Source organism: Bos grunniens, chromosome 18 (assembly GCF_055505025.1).
Source record: "Bos grunniens cultivar Pamir isolate PY7600 chromosome 18, Bosgru_T2T1.0, whole genome shotgun sequence".
Lineage (NCBI taxonomy): Eukaryota > Metazoa > Chordata > Mammalia > Artiodactyla > Bovidae > Bos > Bos grunniens.
The window spans coordinates 17938483-17948615 of record NC_141182.1 but is presented as its reverse complement, the minus strand read 5'-3'; the positions used below and the strand labels follow the sequence as shown (position 1 = coordinate 17948615).

At 44.7% G+C, this 10133-nt stretch overlaps 1 long non-coding RNA gene across 2 annotated transcripts in view; it reads right to left on the bottom strand.

Annotated features, from left to right (window-relative positions):
- Positions 1 to 222: 222 nt before the first annotated feature.
- Positions 223 to 10133, bottom strand: part of LOC147353174 (uncharacterized) — a 62756-nt gene continuing 52845 nt past the window's right edge. Inside the window, exons 2-4 of one of the 2 annotated variants that reach the window (XR_015144993.1) lie at positions 1704 to 1809; positions 1216 to 1312; positions 223 to 808 (exon numbers count right to left, since the gene is read on the bottom strand). This is a non-coding gene — a long non-coding RNA (uncharacterized LOC147353174). The remainder of the gene's footprint in view (positions 809 to 1215; positions 1313 to 1703; positions 1810 to 10133) is intronic. The other variant, XR_015144994.1, reaches the window with a different exon arrangement.

Below are 10133 nucleotides of genomic sequence, written 5' to 3'. Positions count from 1 at the left end.
TCAAGCAAAACTCTGACACCAGGCATGTGTCCCATAATTCCTGATGCTGCATCAGATCCCATAGGTTAAGGTCTCCATCCTCCAAGGCTGCCTCACATCACACTTGAGATGCCAATCACAGCCCAGCTTGCTCTTGACTGGCTGTAGGTCAGAGGTTCCAATGAATCCCTGCTTTGGATCCATTAATTTGCTGGAGTGGCTCAAAAAACTCAGAAAAAATAGTTTACTTACTAGATTACGGATTTATTATAAAAGGATAAAATACAGGAACAGTCAGACAGAAGAGACGCACAGGGCAGCGTTGAGAAAGGGCAGGAGACTTCCAAACCCTCTCCAGGCACACCACTCTCCCCAAATTGCCATGTGCTTGCTCTCTGAACCCCAACTTTCCGGGTTTTTATGGAGGCTTCATCACATAGGCAAGGTTGATTCATTCATTGACCTTTGGAGACTGCACTCCATCTCCAGACTCTCTGCCCTCCTTGGAGGTTAGGGATGGGGATGGGGGTTGGGGCAGTGGTTCTCCTGGCAACCAGCCTCCGTCCTCACTAACATAACGAGGCATCTTTATTGCTCTTATTTCTTGGGAGATTCCAAGAGTTTTAGGAGCTCTGTGCAGGAAACAGGACCAAATAACATATTTCTTCATATAAATCACAGTATCACACCCTTACTAAGAGCCTTGACACTGTTGAACACCTGGGTCAAACCTGGGTCACCTGCTGCCAGGCTTCTTCGTGTGAGGAGGTCTTCCATTATGAAGCCCCTTGGCTGGACATCTGGTCTCTGGCTCCCAGGAGCATCCTAACTAAGGAACAAGTTAAAGAGGTCTGTTTGTCTCATATGCCTTAGTCACATCCTTCCCTTCACCTTCTAGAATTTCCGCCCTGATGGCAACAAGAGACACAAAACAAAGACAACAAGGGAATGGGCAATAAGCAAGAGAAAGGTATTGAGAGGAAATCTAGTGAATCAGAGGAGGAAAATGTAGAAATATGCTCTATATTGTAAAACAGCTGTACTCCAGTAAAGATTAGTTAAAATAAAGAAATACGCTCTATTGTTTGGTGATAGACATACAGGGCACTAAGCTAATGGATTTAGGAGACATTGCTGTGGCCTGTGTAGCAAATGCTGTCAGTTCTAGCCCAGACCTCCCAGGTCCCTTAATCAACTGTGCACCCATCTTCCAGCTTCTATAGGCTCTTTTTCCACCTGTGACCTTCAGGGGATATTCCTTGTGCCTTAGAGCTGCACCCCTTCTGCAGAGAGCTTGAAGCGCCCAAGGTGGCCTTTAGCCAATGTCCAGTCCCTGTGAAAACAAACAAGCCTCGCATCCTCTGTCCCAAGGCTGGACAAACCCGGAGATGCCATTTGTGTCTAAGCCCCTCTTGTGACCAGGATGCATCTGGGATTTCACCTCAACTGCTTTGGATTTCACCAAACTGGTTTGGCTTCCTCCCTTTCCCCATCCTGCTCCCACCCCACTCTGTTGCCTCTGGGGAGCACTGTAGGCGATGATGGTGTGAATCACCTGGCAACGGTTTCTGGAGTCTTTGTACCTGGGAGCCCTGGCCAGCACCAGCCTGTGGTCTCTCAACTGCCCCTGACCTTAGCACAGACCTCCCTCACTGCCCCTCCTCTGAGGTGGGGCCACCCAGGCCCACTATTGCCCAACCCCTGACCCTCTCTTAAGTACTTACTTCATTTGCAAGTGTTTTTTCCTCACCATAATGTCATTAACTCCAGGAGGGACCTGAAAGCCAGGCATTTATCTGACAGTGATGTCTGTCCTGCTCGATGCGGTTTCTGCAGGGCAAGAAGCAGTCAGGAAGTCACAGAAGGAAGGGGACATCTGCTCCAATACAGACGTCTTTAACATTTCCTGCTAAAGCTTCTCCCTTCACAATCAATCCTTGCCCTTTGCTGACCCTGGGACATGCTAAGACCTTGAGATTGGCAGACTGTGCCACCAACGTTACTTCCCTGATTACACATTTTGGTACTAATCTGGGACTACATCAGTGGTTCCCTATCCTGAATGCTACTTAGATTCCCCTGGGAGCTTTTCTAAATGCACCCACCCCCACTGTCCTCCCCTCCTGGATCACTGGGCAGGGGGCTTAGGCGTCAGCATTCTTCAACCTCCGCCGCCCCCCTGCCCCCTGCCCAGGTGACTGCAGTGTGCAGCTAGGACTGAGAACTGCTGCTGTGCAGGAAGGAGTGTGTCCTCGGGGAGTCACTGCTAAGGGACCAGGCTTCTCTCCACCTGGGGTCGTTGGTCACCTTCGTTCTGGATAAGAGGCTGCTGGATGCTCCTGGCTTCTTTCCTGCTGCTCTCCTAGGTCCTACCTCTACTTTGTTAAGTGTCTGTTTATTTAAATATTCAAGTATAGGGCTTCTCTGAAACTGTGAGCATTTCTGAATATCATCAATTGTTGGTCATCATAATATCCAAGGAAGCAGAGTCTGAAGATGGATATGGGGGAAAAGGCATTCTTCCCAGTGTCAAGCGTCACCTAAACTTATGCTTTGATGGAAACTTGTGTCTTCCTGATGAGCAGAGGAGCAGAGAGTGTGTTAGAGGAAGGAGGGCCTAACGGGGAGGCCTAGACACTCTGCTTACAGACTTTTTTAGAACATGCTGGTTTACTCTTTTGAAGGGCCTCATGCTCAGTTGCTAAGTCATGTCCAGCTCTTGAGACCCCATGAACTATAGCTGCCACGTTCCTCTGTCCATGGAATTCCCCAGGCAAGCATACTGGAGTGGGTTGCCATTTCCTTCTCTAGGGGATATTCCCAACCCAGGGACCAAACCCGTGTCTCCTGCATTGCAGGTGGATGCTTTACCACTGAGCCACCTGGGAAGACCTGTGAAAAGCCTATTGGGTTGCAAAGATTGCTTTTTTTTAAAATAAAACTCAGTTTATCACTTAGACATCAGACAGAAATATTTTACCAAGGCAGTTAGAAGTGCCACTCTGAACAACAATTTAGCCTTTTCAAAATCATTCTCACTTTCCTGTTCTTTTCATCTATATTCAGGGAGAAAAAAGCAAAGCTTGATGTTCAGCTGAATAACATAAACCTCCATTAATTACCTAGAAAGATTTGCATTCCCCCCTCAGTCTAAACACTTTAATGCCCTCTATCAAAGGCACAGGTAGTCTGAGGGAGTTTCAGATCGCCTCCACCACCACACTTCAGGAAATTCTGACCCTTTAAAATAATTTTAGGGGATGTGTTAATTCCTTCTCTTTGATGGTTACCCTGTGGATTCTCATATTTTCCTTTCTCTCATGTCTACCAGTTAAGAAAGATGCTGCTTCTTTATTTGATTAAAGATACTTTATCCAATTCTTGGCTTACATAGAAAAATAAAATCACTTATTTGAGCCTATGTAGAAAAAATAATCATTTGACAAATGGTATCTGCCACTTTTTATCAATTTGGTGGGGGAGGGAGTGAATACATGCAACATTTATGTACTGTATGATACCAGGTCATCTAGCCTCTTGACCCTGAAAAACATTTCTGAGTTGGAGTTATGTACCACAGAGAAATAATTGCCATTTTCTGGTGCACAGATATCAGGTATTACTATGGCCCTTGTCCCATTGCCTGTGGTTCTTTCTTTATGCATTCATTCTTCTTCTACATCAGTGGGTTTCAACTCTGTCTGCCCAGAACTTGGGGCTTAAAAATATATGGGTGTGTAAGCCCCTGGCCACAGAATTGGAAGTTCTGGTTCAATTGGCCTGGGAGGCAGCTCAGCCTAGGTGTACACAGTAGTTCCCTAGGGGATGGAAACATGCAGGTGGGTTTAGAACAGCTGTGGTTGATGTCAGCTCATTCTGGTAGCAACACTACCTCCTTCACCTGGTACCTCAGCATCTGCCACAGAGTCTGGTACATGACAAGCATTCACAAGTCTGCTGTGAATTATATCCCAAATGGAAGCTGGAATCCCGATACCACCACAATACCACCTCTTCTGATGTATTTCCCAGATGCTATTATTAAGCAAGGAGTCTTAGGGTCATCAATTCTAAAGAGGCAGGATTGCTGTCATACTAATGTGTCATGGTTCACTCTGGGTCACATGCCATTACTTGCAAACACTCAAAGACAATAACATAGCATTTAGCCTATAAAAATGAGTCAATATATTGAAAAGAATTATTAAGTCATTTAAAAAGGCACAGCAATAGATCCTAGACATATAAACCCAAGCAGCACAAATATCAATGGTACCTAATTACTTTCATTCACCCAAAACTGTAGAGAACACTACTCAGAATAAACACCCATTTCTTCCACGTGGCTTTCAGGCAAAATTTTGAAATAGCTTCCTGAATTCAAAAGCAAGCAGCCGAACTGTCAATTTTTGGCCTCATTTTGGCTGGTTAGCTGACTGGCTGACTGACTGATGGATCTAGTCGTGTGTTTCTTCATTTGTCTCAGGCCTTTGAGCCTCTTGGTGCTGGGCAGTGCCCTAAGCACTGGGAAACAGTGGTGAAAACAGGCAGCTTGTGTCTGATCTCAGGGAGCTCATATTCAGTTGCGGGAACTAGACAGGACAGAAGTGAATAGCACGCAATTCAGGTAACAACCGGAGAAGGCAATGGCGCCCCACTCCAGTACTCTTGCCTGGAAAATCCCATGGACGGAGGAGCCTCGTAGGCTGCAGTCCATGGGGTCGCTGAGGGTCAAACACGACTGAGCGACTTCACTTTCACTTTTCACTTTCATGCATTGGAGAAGGAAATGGCAACCCACTCCAGTATTCCTGCCTGGAGAATCCCAGGGACGGGGGAGCCTGCTGGGCTGCCGTCTATGGGGTTGCACAGAGTTGGACATGACTTAGCGACTGAGCAGCAGCAGCAGGTAACAACTGCCATGATGAAAACAAAGCAGGCGGACCGAACACTGAGGGGCCAGGGGTCCACTTCTGCCTGGTGGTCAGGGAGGGCTTCTCTGGGAGGTGACTGGGCAGGTGAGGTCTGAGTGTCAGAGCGCAGAATATATTGGGCAAGGAGGTGCAAAGGCACAGGCTGGAAGTGGCTGGCAGCTTGAGAAGCAGAAAGGCCAAGGGCTAGAGCTTAGCAAGTTAGGAAGGGGTGGTATGAAATGTGAAGCAGGAGCCTGATCACATAGGGCTTTGTGCACCGTGGTAAGGAGTTTGTGTGCATACATGCTAAGTCGCTTCAGTTGTGTCTGATTCTTTGTGACTCTATGGACTGCAGCCTGGCAGGCTCCTCTATCTATGAGATTCTTCAGGCAAGACTACTGGAGTGGGTTGGCATGCCCTCCTCCAAGGGGTAGGGAGTTTGGGTGGATGCAATTAAGATGGTCAATGATCTCATCAATTTTATCTGTAACAGAGTCGCTACCACAGAAGGGGGCTACAGTGAGAAGGTTGATTGTGTGAGTTTTGTAGCTCTGGGAAGCCATTCCATTGGATCAAGCCAACAGAAGTTATTACAAGAATTTTCTTTTCTTCTGGAGTGTCAGAATGGGAGTTGGGGTGTTGTGCCAATTCACCTGAATGAAACACTCTTCCCCATAAATAGCCATATGGTTTGTCTTCTCTCTTCATGTAAACCTTTGTTCAAATGTCGCTTCCCCAAAGAGGCCTGTCCTCCCTACCATGCATCTCTCTAAATTCCCTACTCTCATTCCGGTGGTCTTTACAAGTCTGACTACTACTAGATATTATACATCTGTTTATTTCAGACTTCCCCCTCCCCACTGGAATATAAGCCCTTGAGGTCAAAGACTTCATTTGTTTTGCTTTATATTTTTTGTTTTGTTTATATTTTGTTTTCTGCTATATTCCCAACACTCAGCATAATCTCTGGCACAACAAACACTTAGAAAATAAATTTCTGGGAATAAACACCATCGGATTTTTGCTGCATCCATTTGAGCATGAGGGACTTGGGAGAGTCCTAGGATTCTTAGGCTTCTATTTGCCCAGCACATTCGTGTCCCTTCTAATCTTTCTGCCTTAATCACTTTAAATGTACTGACAAGCACAATTGACCAATTAATAGTGCTTATGCTTTTGTTACATCATTTGTAATCCACGATGCTCTTTCTATTTGTAACGGTCTTTCAATTTTTCATGACTCAAAATGGAGGACATACATAATGAATACAAATAGCAAATTGATTAAAGGTAATGCATATTCTACTGCTTGCTGGGTTTATGCCTGTTATTAATGACAGAAATCCAGCAAATTCTCATGAAAACACCGATGACATACAACCTTTAATGCAAGATGTTGGAGCACTAGGGGTCCTAAATTTTCCTAATTACTGAGCAACAGCAGACATTAATTTCCCAGACGGCAACCTTTGTAAATAAGAACATCAGCATGGCTGCTTTGTCCAAGTTCTTTTTTGCTGAATACAAAACCCATCACGCAATCCATTTTTATCCACCAGACTATTTGTGTTGTGTTTCAAAAAAAAAAAAAAAAAAACAGATACACTTGAGAGATTGCTTTATGAACAAAGTATAAAGGACACCACTTGTGCAAAATCAAATTTACTGTCTACTGAGGGACTGCATGTTTTTTGGAATGCTAATATACTATGATACAGATTTCACATAGCTTCAGCTGGTGGGCTGAGCATCAAAGCATCACAAAGGTGATAAAGCAAAACAAGAAAGAAGAAAGGGATTAGAGTCTGAAATGGAGAATATGGTAGAGGAGATGCTTTTAAGAGACCCACCTGGCTAAACGCGCAGTCTTGGTCTCAGATTGCCAAAGGATGAGCTGGTTTGCAATGAGAGGCCTTGGGAACCAATCTTTTCTTCTCCCCACTAGATAGAAAACCTTCTGGGAAGCAGGTGTGTCCTGTGAAACACTGGTGGGGAGGCTGACTGGTTTAGCTTGATTGGTACTGGGAAAACAGTCAAGCGCTTGTCTGATGGGTCGGTAAAGAGAGTGGATGAGATGGATAGGAGCATTTGTTGAGGCCCACTTGTACTTAGAAGCCAGCATTCACAGCAGGCTCGATGCTACAAGCCTGACCACTGCTACTAAAATCTTCCTCCTCCCATACAAATTGGCTGTGCTGCAGAAGGAAGGCTGAGTGAGTGAATGGCTGGCTATGGTCCATGCCTACCTCCCCAGCAGTCAAAGCCCTGACAGGTCTGCATCCATGACTAGCTGAGCTCTGAGTGAGTACAACTCCAAACCCAGGGGAAGCAGGGGTCTGCCAAAGTGTGCCCAGCCAACCTGAGACCCACAGTGGTTTTGATGAAGACTAAGCATCTGCCTGCAATATGGGAGACCTGGGTTCGATCCCTGGGTCAGGAAGATCCCCTGGAGAAGGAAATGGCAACCCACTCCAGTATTCTTGCCTGGAGAATCCCATGGACAGAGGAGCCTGGTGGGATACAGTCCACGGGGTCGCAAAAAGTCAGACACGACTGAGTGACTTCACTTCAGTTCAAACCAGGCTTAACAGATTCCCTTCTGTATTTTAAGTGTGTGCACCATCTTAGGTTGGAAACTCCAGAAAAGACCCAGAGCCAAGGATGTGAGAACCATGTGGTTTACTGAGAAGTAGAGGGAGCCTGGAAAGTTGAAGGAAACAGGGAGACAGGGAAGAGAAGGTGGATGGACAACATAGGGGAGGGGACATTCCTAAGTCACCTACCATGGTGGGTGACTGCAATTTAACCTCAGAGGGAAACTGGAAAACTGTGCTAAACACATGCCTTGGAATGACCTTGGTCAAGGGGGGTGAGGGGGCAGGTTATTTATCCCCATATATTCCACAGTCATTGGTTAAGGATGCCCCAGAGACGTATTAATTCCCAGGTACTTTGTCTGACAAAGTGAAGTGTACGTGGGTGAAGCACTAGCAGAGCTGGCTTCAGAAGTCACCCCCAGGGCTAAGGATTCCCTCTGGTGGATACAAGATCCACAGCCCCCCACCAAACTTCGGAAGCTCCACCATTACTCGTGATAAACATGTCTGATAGACATACACTGGGCATTGAGTACACTGCTGAATGTGATTTGAAAGGGGAATGAAACTTAGACTCTTTGCTGAATTTTCCACTCTATGGAGACAGCAAGACAGATTTCTTGCTAAAATTTAGGAAATACACATGCCCTCCTCCCCCACTGTCATATGTCTATGTGAGAGAATAAAGAATTCACAACTAGTTCTATAAAAAGAGCCAAACTCAGAAAAGAAATACATTCACAGACCATAGAGTAAGAGACAGTGCAGAGACAGGAGAGAAGGGCAGAGGGAAATGAAGACTTCATTTATTATAATTTGAAAAAAAAAAAAAGCCTCAAATACTTTTGGTACCTTTAAACATTTTCCCCAGATGAAGCCCAAGGTAATATACGTGTGCTGGAACATTCTGATTGTCACCTTGGGTCTGGTTGTCAAGACCTCATTACGTACTAGAATTTATCTTTTAAAGCCAAAGAATTCCTCAGTGTCTCTACTTCTTTGGGTATCTTAGTTGTGAAAATCCATTCTTAACAGATAATAATAAAAATTGCACTATTTAGCATTTATTTAGTCCTTATTATTCATGAACTGTTTTGTATGTATTATCAAATATAACAAACATATGGTTAGCTATCATTTCCCAAATTTAACACAGAAAGACGCTAAGGCTCAGAGAGGTTAAGTGACTAACCCAAGCTCAGTCAGCAAGTGGAGTTAGGATTTCAAACCAGGTATTCTGATTCCAGACCCACATCTGTGCATTCTTTTTCTTCCATGCGTCCTATTTCTTTAATAACCAAGTGTTTTGATAAACGTAAATCCTGTCCTATTTGCTTATAGCCCAAGACTGTGAAGATGTTTGACATTTTATTCCATGGTAAGTATAACACCTTCACATGAAATGTCCTAGGACAAAGCCATTCAAAGAGAAGAGAAGCTTCAGCTTCCCAAGGGCCACATTTGGTTTCTCCTGCAGCACGCCCAGGTCACTGTACTAGTAAAACCATTTCGGTTTTATCTCACACCCACAACACTGCTCTCTAAATCTACAGAGTCCACGTGAGATGCGGGAAATCAACTCTCTTCACCTCTCTCGGCTCCCAAGTGAGACTATTCAACTACTGGTCTCCATACTGAGTAAAACTATGAAACATGCAAATACCACTGCCTTCGTATTAGCTTTTATTGGCATTTCCTAAAGAAAAGAAGGCTATGTGTGTGATGAGAGATGGAACCACTGCTTAGAAAGCACTTGAGCAATTGCTTCGATTCACATTTATTACAGTGTGATCCCGTGCCTAAAAAAGAATTGACATTTTTTTCTGGTGCGGCTTATAAACGCAGAGGCAGAGAGGCCTCTCATGCTTCTAAACATCTCTTCAGGAAGAGATGAGAGGGAAAAAGCTCATGCCTGACAGTGCTAAAAGCTTATGGTTTGCTGTTCCATGGTATTTCTATTACAGTGTAAGTGTGTAGATGGCATAAGCACATATGCACATAAATGCTATTTGCTAAATTTAAAAGAAAGATGGTTTTCCCACTTCTAACACTTAGGGATTTATAAAAGATAATGCTTTGAGAGCCAGCAAAATCAACTACTACACACACATAAAAGACCCTCTTATTTCTCTAAATATTTAGAGAATTAGTCTAGAGAAGGCCCACAGCAGGATCTACCGAAGTTAGACTGGATGAAATACTGAAAGCGCACCTGGGGACAGCTAATGTGCACAAGTGTGGATGTGTGTCCGGGGTGTGTGTGTGTGTGTGTGTGTGGATATGTATATCTATACCCACACACAGAAGAGAATATACACTTTTAAGCTAAACCACTCAAGAATTCCATCATTCTATCTTCACTTATTCTTTCCACATGATTGTGTTCAGTACTAAGAGCAGCATTGGCTGTGTCAGACCCAATCTGTCAGACCCAATAAGTCAGGAGGATATATTTAGGGATTGGGACTGGTCATAATGTGATTATTTCATCTACATGTTATCTGACCCTTATAATAAGTGATTGCTGCAGTGTGATGAAGTGCAGCCTGCTCTCTAGCTAGACAGCCCCAGCGCCTTTGCCTTCAACACATGAGAGCAATGGCAGCCCCAGTGTGGGGAAGGAGGCAGAGGTTTGTGCAGTGTG